Consider the following 18,792-nt stretch of genomic DNA (forward strand, 5'->3'; position numbering starts at 1 on the left):
AGCTAATGAATATGCTAAATAATGATGCTAACCTACAAGTGGGACCATAGGTATGCACTAGCTCATCCCAGGTGATGGCTCTGCCCATGATAAGATCCTCCTAGAAAAAGGCCCTTAGTGCCTCTATACCTATTTGTGGCACTATGTCATACACTACTCATGGCCCATGGTATGGTATGCAAGGGATCCTATAAATGTCCTCTGGTGTGATGATCATCTCTCCCTGCAGTAGATGGAAGGTGCTCATCTGCAAACGGAAACACTCAACCAGTGCTGTTAATAAGTTGTGATTCACCAGCAATGTGAGAATCTGGCAAAGATGTGAAAGACCTAGAGCATCAATGTGTGCCATAGCTACCTCATCCAACTATCTAATGAGTGCTCCATAAAGGGGATAGTTGATCTAAATGTGACATTTGGAAAGCTAACCTGTAACCACAAAAACAATAGGCAAACGATCAATCTTAGATAGGCAAAAATGACAAACAAAAGCATAAAATATCAATGACAAATCAAATTTCCAACATTTGAATTTGGAAATTACACCAGATTTTCACACAAGATTCCATCTTCTCGCACGAGCTTTCACATCTTCATGTGAGCAAACACATTCTTATGCGAGAAAGTTCTAAATACTAGGAGAGTAAACAACCTAGTTTAGGGTTTCTCATGTGAGAGATGGGTATCTTTCGTGTGAGAAAACCCACAACACTTGGTGAAGAAGTATTGGCTTGGTACTTCTTTATGTGAAGGGTGATTGGCATCATGTGAGGAATAACATCCTCATGCAAAACCAACATGACAATATTCAAAACACCCTAAAAACATGCTAAAAACACTCAAAATTTGTGAAATCTGAAATGCAAACTGAGATTATCAATGACTAACTGGAGGTCCATACTCCTTTGGTCAACTGTGTCACTTGGAGCACTCAAATCGATGTGTACACATGAGGACCACCATCTTTCTCCTTGGAGCTACCTTCTTCACAAAAGACAAATGCACAGATGAATTGAAAATGACCGTTTTAGGCCTTATATAGGTTTTGACCTAATTTTGCAAAGTGCTTTGATTGGCATGAAATGACCCCCTTGGCTAATTTAACTGCTTTGAACTCATTTTTGGGATCGAATTTGAAATCTAACACACTTAAACAACTCAAAATTGCATTTTAAAATTTTAGGAAAAATGTGATCAAATGCTTGTTCAGTCAAATTTTCTTGATGTTTTGTGAATCTTGGAATATTTTCAAACCACATTTTCTTCAAATTTTCTAAAAATTCTAGAAAAAGTCAACTTTGGTCAAATCTAGTCAAGTTTGGTCAAACTTGGTCATTTGGACCTCGAAATCACTTCGAATCAACTTCAAATTTTCTTTAGAATATTTTGACATGTTCTACACTCTTCTCAATCTTATATTTCACTATATTACTTTGTATCACTATTCTAATGTGTCATCTTTTGATTTCGCTCTCAAGGGGGCAAGATGATTACATCATTGAATCTTTGAAAACTAACTTCAACTCAATCTGAATCTTATGTCCTCATCACTTGGGGCATCTCATCACTCAGGACATTTTGTTCCCTTCTATCTGGCATCATACATCATCTATCCTATCTTTGATCAATTGATCACACTTATAACAATCCTTGTCGAAGTTCGATGGACATGTATCGAGACAGTCTAACCCTAACTCTTGAGGATTAAGGCTCATTTTGGGGATGATTCTATGACTCAAGATAGGTCTTATTATTACTTCTTATGGACTAGTATTTGGGTGTTCTATCTAGACTTTGGAGGATTAAGATTCATTCTAGAGATAATCCTAACCCTTGCTGAGAATTAAGCTTTGTTCTGGAGATAGTTCTAATCTATTTCTTTCAATCACTATTCAATGAACAAGTATGAAGACAATCTAATTGTAACTTGTAAGGATTAAGCCTTGTTCTAGAGATAACTCTACGAATCATGATTAATCTTTTCATCATCTAATGGATAGGAATCAGGATAGTCTAACACCAACTCTTGAGAATTGAGTCTCATTTTGGGAACAAGTCTGTGAAGTTTGACAATCTTTGTTCTATCAATTTTGGTATCTAGGTGTTCTATCTGTATTCCTCAAGGTTAAGCTTCATTCTAGAGATAGTCTTAAAAAGCTTATCTATATCAGTATCTAGGTGTTCTATCTAGATTCTCTAAGGTTAAGCTTCATTCTGGAGATAACCTTAAAAAGCTTATCAATCTCAGTATCTAGGTGTACTATCTAGATTCCCTAAGGTCAAGCTTCATTTTGGAGATAACCTTAAAAATCTCTATTGATTGGTCTTTGAGTCATCAATTTTGGAACCAATCTCATTTCTTGATCTATATTTCATACTTCTAATTTCTTTGAATAAAAGTGTTGCTCGCACATTCATTCAAAGAGGGGCAAATGTAATACCCCAAAATCGGCATGTTGCCATGCTAAACCACATCTGGTATATTTAATCAATTCTAAGTCTTATTTTACTAGGCAATGCTAATTCTGATAATCACTACTTGACCTAAGTGTCAAATGTAGAAAATCCCTAATCTATATTAATTGCACTTTTTATTTAATTCCTAATTATTGACTCAAATTAGCTACATTAATCCTATAGATTAATTTTAATTTAATTACAAGCCTTCATACTTTAATTAAATTAAAATTATCTTTTAGCTAATGTACAAGAGAATTAAATGTATTTGATTTAATAAGATATGTCCTCACTTTAATTTATTGAATTTGATTATTCAATTAATTAATATTATGCATTTATGAGGTCATATTCTATTTTATTAAATTAAATATACTCTCCAAATTCTCTCTTTAGTTTGGAAAAAGAAACTCTAAGTAAACTGGAATTAGAAATTGAATTAACTCAGTTAACTCTTTCTCACACTTAGAAGTGAATCAGTTAACTTCATTTGCACAAGGAAGTTTCCACTCTAACTGAATCTCATTTCCAATCTTGGTCATCCATTCTATTTTATCTTGGTCGTTGATCAAGTTCTAGGATTCTATTTAAGAGGCCTTCAATTCCTCATTACAGAGGTTAATAATTGATAGTATCAAACTTATGATGAATTAATCACTCAAGCATTTACTTTCATAGCATTGTTATTCTAGCATAATAATCTAATTATAGCTTTAAAATGCATTCATTTAGATTAAAATGTTCCTTTTATTTCTAGATTAATTGCATGTATTTAGCTTTAAATCTGCATATCATCTAACTTAAATAAACTTCATTCTAGATGTCTAGTTGCTAGCTTCTCATTTTGAGAGAAATAGCATAATCAATCTAGTTAGAAGGAAACAAATCAAACTATTGGATATCTCGGATGAAAAATCTCATTTTTATGTTTATTTTGCGATTATCTCTCAAATAATGATTGTGTTGAAGTGTGTGTGAAGATTGAGGCCCACATTTCCCGCATACAACACAATAAAATCATCAGCTCCATTATTATTCATAAACATGCATTCACAAAAATAACACACTCTGGAAAGAATAACTACACACAGAATGAAAGCACCAATACCATATATTATTGCATCAAAATAAATACCCAGAGTACATATGACATCTCTGTATTTACAAGAAACAATCTCCTCTTTTTGTGTTGAGACTGAGATCTCTTAAAATGCAAACACATGTTAAAAACTAATAAAACAAATCTAGTTATATAGAAACTAACTCTCTAAATGGTGCTAAGTAGGTCTCCACCCTTGTTTATATCAATTATTGGGTGCATGAGCCTTTACATTACTTAAAATAATGAAAAAAGAAGTAGATAAGAAGAAGGAAGCTACAAGAGTATCTAAGAGTCACTGGAATCTCTAAAAATGGAAGCTTGACCTTCTCTGGGTGTTTATAGGAGTTAGGTCGCTATCAAAATGCATTTTCAATGCATTGCATACTCTAAGTTAGGAACTAGCAGGTAACTGTCGATGCACTATTACTTCTTCAAAATTGTCGATGCAACTCTGTGAATAGCGCACTTGCGCACCTTGATGATAGGTTCTAAAAAATATAAAATTTTCCCCAAGTGTCAAAATTAAATTTCTAGCATCTGTGTTTTTTCCTTCCTTATCCCAAACTGATGTCTAGATGTTTTCTCTTGAATTTCTCTATGATATCTGTTACTTGGGTAGCTTATGGAAAATCCAAAGCTCCATATATATCTTTAACTATTTTTTAGTAATTGCTAACCTCCATACAAGTTTCTGCAAAATCCTTAAGTTTAGTGTCCAGTTCCAACAATACCTCTTCAGTCTTAAATGATTTCCTAATATCTTCATCTGATAAAGGATCCTTGAAAGTTCTTCAAAATTGTTGGAATATTGATTGAACTAAATTGAGCTTGGTTTTCGACTCATCTTCAAAAATATCAAGGCAATTAGAGTTGTAATACTTCTCTACTTCCAAAATCTATTCTTAAGTCTAGTCTCTTAATCTTTAAATATCCTCATGTAGTCCCTCCATGGCTTTATTACCAGTAGCTATCTTCTCTATCTAATCATTGAGCTCATCAAGCTCTTTCATTATATATACCTCCATGAGTGTACGATACCTTTGACCTTTTATTGATGTCAAAATCTATAGGTATTTTTCCCAGGTATGTACCTCATCCATAAACCCAAAATCTTAGTTCACTATGGACACTAGTTTATCCATGCTTGACTAGATATAGTGTAATAGGTTCAAATTTCCCTATATTATTTGTACATCCTTTCCTCAAAATTGCTATGCCATTGCTGACATGCTCCCAAAAATGAATCCATCTACATAGTCCCCTTCTCTTTTCTCTCTAGTATTGTATCAAGATTGATCTTTGGATGATCTATGTCTATTGGGTCCACTACTCCATGCAGATAGCCTCTCAAAAGCTCATTTTGTTTCTGCAGTAGTATCAACTCAAACTCGTCTTGGGCCATTTGTCTGAACACCTCTTTTATTCTTTTAGTAATCAATACCTCGACGATATCTATTGTGGTCCTTCCTAATAGGACATCCCTGATTTGATAATTTTTAGGATTCAAATCCTTAGTGTCAACATGTGGAGGAGGGATGGCTATGTGTGCAAGCAAGTCCTGATCTTGGTTCTTCATTATGAAGGCCAGTGGTCATGCATCACCTGTAGGTGGCTTAGGTTTCTTGATGGCTTTTACTAGCTCATCTATTCCCTCCTCGGCAGTTACATTTATTTGTCTCTTTTGTCAAACCATGACCTCCCTCTTGGAGACATATATTTGACTGAAGATGGGGTTTGCACTACAGGTCCTTTTCCCTTATCAGTCCTCTCTAGAGTCTTTTCTTATTAAGAGAGATCACTAGTTTGATTCTCTATATCTATTTGGGCTAAGGTCCCAGCCTCAGTATCATGAGGAGTTTGTTGATGTTCTTCCTATATTTTCCCCTCCTCTAATACTTCATCGTCTTGCATTTTTTGGCACTCTTCTTCCTCTGTTGCCTTTTCTTCTGAGTTTATAACTAGAGGAAGTGGCGTTACTAAGGTCTTTTCTAGGAACAACAAATCCTGAGATAGTAGTGGTGGTACGTCCAGAGGTCCTTGAGGTAGAGGTGGTAATTGGTGGTCCACCTCACAATAGGTGTATCATAGTCATGCTCTAGGTCATGCTTAGGAATAGTATATTCAAAATAAGGGCTATTTTTCCCACTATGAGGTGCACTTAATCTTGTCAATCTAGGTACATATACTTGAAATGGTCGGCACAGTATGTGCACTTGGTCTCTTAATGAGTCACTAAGCTTATGCTGTAGGAAAGTAAAATGCAAGGAAAAAAACTTACACTATTGCTGCAGGAAACTAACACAATTAACTCTATGAATACTGGAAATACAATAGAAGGCTAACAAATATTCCAACTCAGTTCATCCACTATAACTATTCTCACATATGCTATAGGAATATTAATGAAGTGCGATGCTACAGGAAGAAACTTACAATACTAAGAATGCTTGGAAATAAATCTATTCTATCCTAATCTAATCCACCTTCCAAGTGGGCCCCCTTGGTTAGCTTCAACTAAACTACTAACACAAGATAGAAGCCAAAAAATTAATTCATTACATTTCAAAAATTCATTACATAACATAGAACTGTAAAAACACAACTCATTGTAAAAGTTAACAGTCTATTCTCATAAGCTCTTTCTTCTAACTGGCTAAACTAACACACTTGGGTCAATTCCTATATATAGGAGATTGACACTTATTCTAATAATAGAAAAGTAAATAACCTAACTATAAATCTATAGGAGAGAAAGAAAGAAAATAACAACTCAAGGCAGGAAGAAGAGATAACGATTTAAAGCGCGAATAATAAAATCTGAACATCTGCTCACCAGAGGAATAAATGTAGAGAAGGCAATAAGACTTCATAGCTCCTCCATACTCTCTGTCATGTCCTTTGGAACCATTACAACTTTCCTCCACTATGGCTACACCTTAGCATTCTTTTCTCCTTGAATGTTGTTGGCGCTCATCTTTGAATTGTTCTAATCATCTTTTAGCTTCATTGCTAATAGGTTAGTTATAATACAAAGACATGTTTGTAAATAATCATTTATCAAATTAAATTCAAATATAAGAACACACATTTTGATAACTACATGAAATACTGCATAATTTATATAATACTAGAAAAATATGGCATAGTATCTACTCATAGGTTTTTCATAGGTTTTGGTAAACATAGGTTCACAAATGTTTTGACAAAAATAAAATAGAGTATCAAAAAAGTGTTTAAAAACTATCATGAAATAAAGGCAATATTTGGCCTCATCATCTGCCCCTTGCTAAATCAATGCTTGTCCTCAAGCATTACACTTTCTTGTTAATGACCTGAACTCTCCAATCTCGGTCTTTCCTTTCCTGGTACTCTTGAAGGTATAGTAAAATCCTCTTGTTCTTTCTCACAGTTCCCTTCTGTGATCTTCCTGAAGCTTGTAGAGTCTATCAGCATTAATGTCATACAAAGGCCACAAGAGCATTGGAGGTTGCATGGTTAGGGGACACCATAACTCTGGTCTGGCTTGCTTTCCTAACTCTAGATACTTTGGAACCCTATGAAGTGTTGCCTCCAAGTTGATGGGACTATGTGGTTCTGAATTTTTAAGTGATTCAGGCAATCTGGCCCATCTACTCTTAGCACCAGTCATAGCTCTCTGGAAAGAAAAGTAGGGAAAATTTTCATAATCAATATAAGCCTTAGCTCTGGTAGCAAAGATCCTATCCCTTACTTTTGGATTTTTCTTTCTATAAGTTAATGTGAACCAATCTGTGAGAACTTCATTTGGCTTGCTACTCTATGCTCTTAAAGGCAAGGGTTCTGTCCTTTCCTCATCCCTATAATTATTCAACTACCTATCATAGTTTGCTTCATTGGACATCTAGGACATGAGGGCTCTTAAATTTATATCCCCTATATAGAGCAAGGGATAATTCACAAAGCAAATTATGCTACCAGGGTGGTAGAGTCTGATATAGTCCATAAAATTCTTGTGTTGATTTGAACTCTACATTAATATCCCTAAGAGTTAACATTAATTGAAACAAAAGAAATTTTTCTTTTAAACAGAGAGCATAAACTCTTGGCAGTGGTCTACAAGCAAGTGCCTGATCAGCCAACTTGAGGGCATGATCCATCCATTGCTTTTGACTTGCTAATTGTTCTTTTAAATCTGTGATTTCTTCACCTTGAGATGCTATAACTTTATTCATCTTTTTCCTCTCTTCTTCCCACAAGACCTCAGCAAAAAGATGTTGTCCAAACAACTAAAAAAGGAGTTTTTGTAGTGTAATAGAACCATTGTCTTCTTCATGATTTATTTTCCTTTGTCTCTATTCCTTCCATAAATGTTCTACAAAACTAGTAATCGATGTTGATTTATGGGGACCTAGGGTAGTGTTTGGATCAACTTGCTCAGGAACTGTTTCATCCCTATAGCTTGAAGTACCTGGTTGGTCCACTGGGGTATCATTTGGATTTTCTTCGATTTCATCCCTACATTCCTCATTAGGATTTTTGGGAATGCTTGTAATTTAAGGATGGGGAGGAGAGTGATCAGAGACAATCTACACAGGGGATTCCTTAGTAGATTTTTTGGACAAAGTAGAATCTTTAGAAACTTGCCCTCTCATCATAGGGCTTCTTCTTGTATCACAGTCTTTTGTCTACCTTTCCCTTTGGGTGTCTCTACTGCAAGAGTAGTTGTTGCAGGACTTTTCTTAGTTCTCTTATGTCTCACAATTGTAGGGTTTGGCTCTTCCTTTTCCTGAATAGATATTTCTTCTTGTAGTTTTTGTTTCCTCTTTTCTCTACTAGAAATAGGTTTCAGGGTTTCTTTCATAGGTGAAGGTACAGTCTCTTGAATAGGGATAGTTTCTTGAACATTTTCTTGGGTATTTTTGGCTTTAGCCTCTTGTGTATTTTGTTTAGTAGGCTCATTGGTAGAGACATTTTTCTCACTAGGTTGTTCACTAGGGGCAGCTTGGGGTTGCAGAGTTTTGGCTTGTATAAATTTTCCCATGTCATAGGAGACACATCCCTAAGCGATCTTTCTATCAATAACTTAAATAGGGCATGATGGGTAACAAAATTATCTTTTCCTTTTTGAGTTTCTTTTGCACTAATACAAAGCATATTATACAAGAAATTTGGAATGTTTATTGAAAGATTATGCCTTATAAAACTAAGTAATTTGAAATGATGTGCATGAAAGTATGAGAATCTACCTTCACATGTAAGGTACCTAATAATATGCATGGCTAATTCATTGTATGGCGGCAGCAGTGACATTCTCTTGCAACCTTGCTTTGTAATGTCCATTTGAGGATCAGTAGGTCTAGTAAATTGAGCTCTTGTTGACCTTGCATCATGTGTGTTGGGATAATCTTCTCCAACTGCAGGCAACCCAGTTACTTCAACAATGCATTCCTCTATTGCAATCATAGCTAAATGCCAAACAGAAGCTTTACCCTCATCAAATCTCCTTGTGAATTTTGCAACTGCCTCTTCATCAGATGCAGTCAAACTCAAGAAATACCCTATTCATCTACATGTATTAAACCTTCTTATGGCCTATACATCTGAGAGCAACACAGTATGTTCCAATAGTTCTCTCCTCTACAACTGTCCACCCATTTTTTAACACTTTCTCTATCTGCTCTATTTTCCCCCTTTTGAATTCAAGTTGCTTTGTTGTTTTACAGACTCAACTCACATTTCTTTGTTTTAATAGGCAGTTAATGTCATAATGAATTGTTATGTAAAATAATATAGCTTTTAATGAAGGTAAACCATGAATATGTGTGAGAATCGTTTGAAAATGGGGTTTAGATCACATAAAGTTTAAACACAAGTCACATCACAACTTGACAATAAAATCATACAAAAATAAGGGGTACGACACCTCACTTGTCTACTTATAGAAATTAAATTTCATCAATGAAGGAAGTACAAAGATTTAAAAAAATCTTTACAGATAAATAGGAATTCCATTGGATATTAGTGAACTTCCCTACCCCCTACTAAATATGGACAAGTGTCCACACTTGTCAGACCTAGTACACGTAAGGAACTGGCATAATGTTGCCATCATATAAATTATGCAGTGTTAAATATAATTAATGAAATCTACGTAATATAAGTCAATTATAATTTGAAAATGTTATACCTGTCAACTAATCATCGCACGTACCAAAATGCGGTAGAAGTGATATCAACATTGGCAACATCTGTTAGCATCTCATGGGGTTTATTGAAAACATGAGAAATTGATGATGTAGAAAGTGGGTGGATGGAAGATAGAGAAATGAGATGAGGTGGATGGGTGGAAGGTAAAGAGATGAGATGGAATGAGAAAGTAAATGAAAAGTGAACTTTATGTGGACATAAAGTCTTTATTATGAGCATGCACAAAGAAACTAATGTTGAAGAGCAGTAGGCAGAAGGTTGACACCTTCGGCTATAGGAAGAGTTACTTTGTTTGTATTTGAATTGGGTTGCTAGAACTACTGCAGGAAGTCCTCTTTTTTTTGGGGCCATTTATATAATTTGAGTCTGTAACCATTGACTAATAATTTGAAAGGTATTGGATCAATGGTAGTTAGTTGAATAGTTCCATTATCAAAGACATGACTAGTTTCATATGGTCCCAGCCATCTTATCTGCAACTTTCCTGGCATATCTTTAAATCTAAAATCATATAGTAGTGTCCAATCACCAACTTGAAATTGTTTACTGATAATATGAGAGTCATACCATTGTTTCCTTTGTTTTTGTATAAGTTCAGTGCATTCCAAAGCAGATTTGTGCATTTCATCTAGAGAGTTAAGATGAAGAAGACATTCTCTTTGTGCTATAGGAAGTTCAATATTCAATGCCAATGTTGTCCTTAGATTTTTATGTTCAAATTCAATTGGAAGCATTGCTACCTTTCTGTACAGGAGCTCAAATGGTGTGAATCATGTAGTAATCTTTCAGCTTGTTCTGTAAACCCAAACAACTTCTTGTAATCTATTGGTCCAATCCCTATGATGTAGATGAACCATTTTTGTTAGGATGTTCTCTAATTCACAGTTTGTGACCTCTACTTGTCCATTACCTTGACGATGATAAGGACTGGATTTCTAGTGCCTAATGTTATATTGTTTCATCAACTCTAAGATCAGATTAGAGGTAAATTATGCACCTTGGTCAATGACTAGCTCTTTGGGTACACCATAGCAAGTAAAAAAAAATTCATACAGAAATTCAATAACTTTTTCATCACGAGCATGCTTCATGGCCTTGACTTCAACCCATTTTGTCAGGTAATCAGTGCACACAAGAATATAGGATTTCCCATTAGATCGAGGATCAATTGGACCAATGAAGTCCATACCCCATTTGTCAAATGGTGTTAACACCATGTGATCATTAAGAGACATTTCATCTATTTTTGTTGGTCAGCCCATCCTTTGACACTTGTCACACTTTTGTTTATAGTTGGCTACATCTTTGTGAAGTTTAGGCCAATAATAACTAGTTGTCAAGATCTTCAAGGCTATTCTTTTTGCTGCGAAGTGTCCTCTGCATGGTTCATTATGACATGCATGTAGAATATCATATGTCTCATCCTCTCTCACACATCTTCTCATAACTTAATCAGGTCCAGTGTAAAACAAGAGATTATCTATCCAGGAGAAATGAAAACTTTTCTCTACAAGAAACTTCTTTTCCTTGTAAGAAAAGTGTTTTGGTATTTTATTAACTGCAATGTAGTTAGCAATGTTTGCATACCATGGAGTTTGAACATTAATATCTACCAAAATAGTGTCAGTATCATCATGATGGATTCTTGATAAATAATCAACTACAACATTAGCTTTTCCAGGCTTATCAATAATAGTTATATTAAATTCTTGCAACAACAGTAACCATCTTGCTAATCTATCGGTTATAGAAGGCTTATTCATGAGATATTTAATTTTTGCATGATCAATATGAACAAATATGGAATAACAACTTATGTAATGCCAAAATTTGTTTAGGGAAAAAACTACTGTTAGCAGTTCTTTTTCTGTCACTATGTTGTTTAATTTTGGTCCATGAAGGCTCTTGCTGATATAATAAATTGTATTTTCAATATTTTGGGATTGTTGTGCTAGGATTGCACCTATGTCATAATCAGAGGCATCTATATATATGTGAAAAGGTAAATTACAGTCAGGGTCTTGTAAAATTGGGGCTATAGTCAAATTTTTCTTAAGTTGCAGGAAAGCTTCATCACATCCAGATGTCCAACTAAATTCAGCTTCTTTTGTGAGTAACGTATACAAAGGACTAGCTATTTTGCTGAAATCTTTTATGAAACGTTTTTAATATCTAGCATGTCCTAGAAAATATCTTACATCTTTTGATTTTGTAGGTATGGGCAATGTTTGAATTACCTCTATCTTAGTTGGATCCACTTGTATTCCTGCAGCTGATATGAAATGACCAAGTACCACGCCTTCCTGCATGAGCATGAAACACTTTTCACTATTAAGTGACAAATTATGTTCTTGAAACCTTACCAAAACCTTTTCAAGATTCACCATTGCTTCCTCAAAAGTGACTCCAAATGTTGTGAAGTCATTCATATATATTTCCATACAATCATGTGATATATTAGCAAAGATGCTAATAATTGCTTGTTGGAATGTTGCAGGAGCATTACATAGACGAAATGGTAAAATAGAGTATACAAAATTACCCCATGGGCATGTGAATTTGGTTTTTTCTTGATCTTTGGGAGCAATACTGATTTGATTATAACCACTATACCCATCTAGAAAAGAAAAATAATTCTTTCCAGCTAGAGTGTCCAAAACTTGGTCTATAAATGGTAAAGAAAAGTGATCCTTTTTGGTGGCCTTGTTCAAACTCTGTAATCTACTCAAATTCTCTATTTTCCTCCTTTTTTAAGCACTATGACTAGGGGTGACACCCATCTACTATAAGATATAGGATAAATAAAACCAGCGTCAAGCAATATTTGCAATTTAGTTTTAACTATCTCTCTAAGGCTTGGATTTATCCTTCTCTAGGGTTGAAGGAGTAGTAGATAGCCTTCATTGATGTGTATCCTATGGGTTCACAGTGTAGGACTCAACCCTTTCATATCACTATAGTCCCATGCAAAGGCCTTTTCATGTCTTTGAAGTAATTCTTTTAACTATTTCATCTGTGTGGGTGTTAATTTGGGATTAACATGGAGATTATGACCTTTAGTCAGTTCAACAGTAGTGGTGGACTCTATCATAGTAGCTTTCGAGATTGGACTTGCTACTAATTCACACAGTAAGAGTGGATGAAGAATATTAGGTTCTTTGAGAAAAGTACAATCCTTATCACATTCTTCATATGTGATTAATTCCAACAAAGAACTTTCAGATACATCTTTTTCTACCACACAACTGTTAGTGAGGATACTCTGACGTACTAAATCTTCCTCTTGTAATTTTAGAAAAGATTATCTATATAACATCATGAGATGTACTATAGAATTTAACTCTTCTTCTTCATCCCCTAAATCTGGCCAAACAGATGCGCTCAAATCTGGTAATGGTTGAGCTAGAGGATACAAATCAAATTTCTTTGTTGCTTGGCCATTTGATATGGTCATATTCCCTAATCTACAACTTATATTTGCATCAACTATGGAAAACCATGGTTGACCTAAGATGTCAAAGTAACCAGATAGATTAACTTTGGGGGATAAAATCATGAAGTCTACAGGATATTCTAGAGAATCTAAGGTTACAACTATGTTTTCTATCATCCCATTAGGGGTGACAGTAGAACTATTTGTAAGTTGCATAATTATTGATGTAGCTCTTAGTCCTTCTATTTTCAACTTCTTCATAGTATCCTTGGTCATGACATTTATAGCAGCACCAAGATCTATTAAAGAATTTTCAACAAATTGACCATTTATACTAACATTCACTACTGGACTTCCTAGATCAGAAGATTTTGGTGTGATCAATTTCTCTAACATGATGTCAGCCAATTGTCTCATGACATGGACTATGGTGGGGTCCTTTCTCTTCCTTCTAGGCTTCTTCAGGCAAGCATCTCTAATGGATTTTCCATAAACTAGAACATCTTGAATGGCTTGAAATAGGGGTATTTTTTCTTCAATTGATCAACAATGTCAAAAGGTTGTTCCTCAACTTGTATAGGTTTTCTTTGTATAAACTTTTCTAGAAAATGAGGTTCAATTGTTGGTTGAGTTTGGGTTGACATGGTAACATTGGTTGGGTCAACTATTTCAGCAACTGAGGGTTCTAATGTTGAGGGAGAGTCTGGTATTTTAGTTATAAGAGACGGTTTAGGCACTGGTAAAGTTGTACTAGATCTCATATGTATATCTGCAACACCCAAAGCGTAAGTAGGATACTGCTGAGCATCAGGACTATACATGGGATGTTGTGATTGTTGGCTATTTGGGATTGGATGAGGTTGTGTAGGTAACTATGTATGCTTTTGAGGTTTAGGATTTGTAGGTGGTGGCATTAGAGCAGATTGTTGAACTGGAGGTGGTAATTGTAGAGTACCAGTATTTTGGTTAGGCCATTATTGAGATCCCCTCCATTGGTTTGTAGATTGCCAATTCCCTTGGGGTGGTTGTCATTGGTTTTTCTAAGTTTGCCAGTAGTTTTGTTGGTTCTGCCATTGGCTACTTTGTTGCTTTTTTTTCCCAACATTGTTCCAATTAGATCAATATTATGGAGGACCTTGGGGATTATGGTTTTTCCATTGCTTACCATATGAATTTGAATTTTGCAAAGGGTCCTAAGGCATACCTTGATGTTGGGCCCATGGTGGGCATTGAGAAACAAAGAATACTTGCTCATCATCTCCATTTATCTTGATGTACTCAATTCGAAGATGTTGGTTCTCCATGCTTGCGACTAGTTTACATTGGCAATCCTTCTTTTGCTTCCGGTAATGAGGGTAGTTTTCAGCTAGTTGTAGCTCAGCTTCTGCATACTTCTTCTTTGCAGTCATTGTATCAATATGTGCAGTGACATCATTGATGATGTCTTTTTTGAAATCTAACAATAGGTTAGATATCTCAAGCTTTGAAATGCCTTGACTAATTCTCTTAGTGAATGTAGAATGATGTCCTCGACGTTTCTTCATGGTTGACCTTAAATAGTTTTAACAGATCTTCTTGAGGTCTTCCCAAGAAGCTTGATATACATCACCACTAGCCATAAGGTCTAGTGCTTCTAAAAAGTCATCATTCACACCTCTTAGAAAGACTAGATTTTGTGAATCCTCAGACAACACATGCTGAGGGTTCTTCTACAGTGTATATAAGAAACGTGAAACATAGTCTTCCAATGTTTCTTCCTCCTTCTAAGTTATCCTAAAGATATCATCTCCTCTTGAACCAGATGCTTTCCAATAGTCTTTGTAATTATCCAGAAATAGAGTTTACATTTCATCCCAAATTCCTACTACATTGGCTCCTAAGCCCATGAACCATAATAGAGTTGAATCTTTCAATGTTGCTGGAAACAATTTGAGTTTATGGGCATCAGTGTTGTAGTCAAAACTATGACAAAGTATGTCATATTCAAATAAGAAAGTATCAAGGTCTTTAGTTACAAGGCCATAGAACTTTGGAAGGGCAGCTATAGGTATATTCTTGAGATTATCAGTATTTACAAGGCTTGGGAGAGGAAATAAAAAGTAGGTTGTGCCATGACTATAGGTATTAGATTGTGAGGTTGCTACTGAAAAAGGACATTGGGTACTGGATGATTAACAACTGGTGGATTCAGAGTAGTGTTATCAAGAAAACTAACCAAAACTTCAGTAAAAGGTTGAAGACCAATTGTATCTATTGGTTCAGCTCTTGATGATTATGTTGTGGGAAAATAGGTCTTGTATCTTCAAAAGGTAACTCAACTTCTTCTTCTTCAATTTCTTCATTCAAATTAATAGACTCCCGTGGAAGAAATATGTCATATTCATCTTGTCATCTTCTTCTTTGATGCATGCAATTAAACTTTTCACATTGGTGAAAGAAGCTTCAACACTAGAAATTTCTAAAAAAAACTTTATCTAAGAACTATGACTTGAAAATGCTCCTATCTTGACACCATCCTCGACAACAATGCCAAAAATGGTCTGCCTCACAATAGGTGTATCATAGTCATGCTCTAGGCCATGCTTAGGAATAGTATATTCAAACTAAGGACTATTTTTCACACTATGAGGTGCATTTAATCTTGTCAACCCAAGTACCTATACTTGAAATGGTTGGCACAGTATGTGCACTAGGTCTCTTAATGAGTCACTAAGCTTATGTTGCAGGAAAGTGCAATGCAAGGAAAAGAACTTATACTATTGCTGCAGGAAACTAACACACTTAACTCTATGAATATGGGAAATACAATGGAAGGCTAACAAATATTCCAACTCATTTTATTCACTATAACTATTCTCACATATGTTGCAGGAACATTCACGAAGTGCAATGCTATAGGAAGGAACTTACAACTTCTACTTACACTAATAAGAATGCTTGGAAATAAATCTTTTCTATCCTAATCTAATCCACATTCCAAGTGGGCCCCCTTGGTTAGCTTCAAGTAAACTACTAAGACAAGATAGAATCCAAAAACTTAATTCATTACATAACACAAAATAGTAAAAACACAACTCACTATAGAAGTTAATAATCTGTTCTCATAAACTCTTTCTTCTAACTGGCTAAACTAACACACTTGGGTTGATTCCTATATATAGGAGATCGACACTTATTCCCATAATAGAAAAGTAAATAACCTAACTATAAATTTGCAGGAGACAAAGAAGGAAAATAACAACTCAAGGTGGGAAGAAGAGATAACGGTTTAAGGCAGGAATAATAAAGTCTGAACATCTGCTCACCATAGGAATAAATGTAGAGCAGGCAATAAGTCTTCATATCTCCTACATACTCACTGTCGTGTCCTTTGGAACTATTACAAATTTCCTCCACTATGGCTACCCCTTAGCGTTCTTTTCTCCTTGAATGTTGTTGGTGCTCATCTTTGAATTCTTCCAATCATCTTTCAACTTCATTACTAATAGGTTAGTTATAATACAGAGACATGTTTGCAAATAATCATTTATCAAATTAAATTCAAATATAACACACATTTTGATAACTATATGAAATACTACATAATATATATAATACTAGCAAAAGATGGCATAGTATCTACCCATAGGTTTATCATAGGTTTTGGTAAACACAGGTCCACAAATGTTTTGACAAAAATAAAATAGAGTATTAACAAAGTATTTTAAAACTATCATGAAATAAAGGCAATATTTGGCCTCATCAATTGGTTCCAGTCCTCTCCTAGGGATTGACTCATAGGAGTATCTTGTATCTTCTCCCCCACCATCTCAATGCCCAACGGCATGAAATCAAAATCAAAGAGGTCAAAGATATTTGTCTCTTAACCCTCCATGTTTGTGATACATTGTTGTTGCTCATCCTTTGAGGTGGTAACCTGAATAGGTTCTTTTGGAATAGATGGTAGCATTAAAATGTAGCTTCTTCTTCTTCCTCTTATGTGGCCCTAGCCAAGAAATTCCTCTGACTCAAGGGGAAATATTTGATTTGTTCCCCTTCTTCTTCTTTTGCTTCAACTTTAGGAATGGTTTTGGCCACCTGTGGGGAGGAATATTATTTTTCTTCAATCTTCTCTTGTGTGTCCCTACCATAGTGCACTCCACCCTATCCTTTTTAGGAGTTGAGGGGGAGGCTTCTTCCTCTTGACCTATAGGTGGCACCCTTTCTTCTTCCTCTTCTTGTTCTAGTTCCTATTCTTGTTCTGGAGGAGGCACTTGCTCAGTCTCTTGGACTTGAGTTGTTGACTCATCTTGAGGCTTCAATTGTTTAGGATGTTTTTTTGGTTGTTGAGATGGTTGGGCATGAGGTGTTTGTTTCTTACCCTTTCCCCATCTCTTCCTTTTTACTCCTCTATCTACTCCAAAATAATCAACTTCCCACTCATGTTGATGAACCATTTTTGACCTCATTGGGATTGAGTCAAGAAAGTTGGTATTGTAACTTTTACACCTTTTCCTTTGATAGGTTTTAATGTGGCTTGTAGAGAAACAACCTATGAAACTAGATCAAGTTTGAAAGGCTTATTGATCCATTCCCTCATTAGTTGGACTATATGGAAAGCTCTATTATTGATGTCTACATTTGCATCCCTACCAATCTTCGCATTCATGATCGACTTTTCATAGATTTTGTCATGATTGTACAATGGATCCAACACATGTTCAGTGTCTTTCTCGACAACTTTGAGTAGAATCTTCATTTTCAAGGCCTTTTCTGCTAGATATAGTGTCATTCTACAATAATCCCTTATTCAGATATCATAGTCATCTATTACATTCATACAATGGTCCTCCAATGCATCTTCATGCACAAACTGCTTCCCTGCCAAATGTATGACCATCTCTATGTTGTCAAAATAAGGGCGAGGGGACTTGTATTCTTCTAAGGGATACTCATCTCATTCAAAATTGAAGTTCTTGATGTCTTACTTTTGCTTGACCTCGAAAGCACCTATGGTGATTGGCCATACCCATGTCTTCTTGTGTTTTTTCCTAACTCTATCATATGAAAATGTGAGTTTCCTAGAAATCTACAACAAAATGAGCATATCTAATGGATATCTCAAGAGGTTCTTCAAGTTCACTTGTGTACCAATGACCATAAGGTATGTGAATTTTTTGAATTGAAAGTAGTAGGTTTAGATCTCTATGATTTTGGTTACTGCCTCTACTAACATCTATTTGGCATGATCACCCTTTATGAATCATATGATTGTGAATATAAAGTTGTCATTCACTTATCATGTACTCTTTTCTCTAATTTTAAAGTTTCTTCTTCACCCATTGAGGATATACCACATAGGGCCATGCATTAGCATCTTGTATGCTACCTTTTTTGTAAAGTCCTGGGTAATTGATTGTTCTGGCCACCAATAAGTACACCAAATATGATCTCATGTAGAATTTGGGGTCACCCTAAATAGCTACCAGTTGCTCATCCAGGTTATCACTTAGCATTGTGGCCCAGTCAATTGGTATCTTATCCATTCGAATGGTTTCTATGAAATGAACCATCCAAATATTGAGATGTCTATCTGATGGTAAACCATGACTCTACTTAAAAGCATGGTGGTGTA

The sequence above is a fragment of the Cupressus sempervirens genome, chromosome 2 (genome assembly GCF_028749045.1).
Source record: "Cupressus sempervirens isolate cs-2001-9-10 chromosome 2, ASM2874904v1, whole genome shotgun sequence".
In the NCBI taxonomy this organism is placed as follows: domain Eukaryota; kingdom Viridiplantae; phylum Streptophyta; class Pinopsida; order Cupressales; family Cupressaceae; genus Cupressus; species Cupressus sempervirens.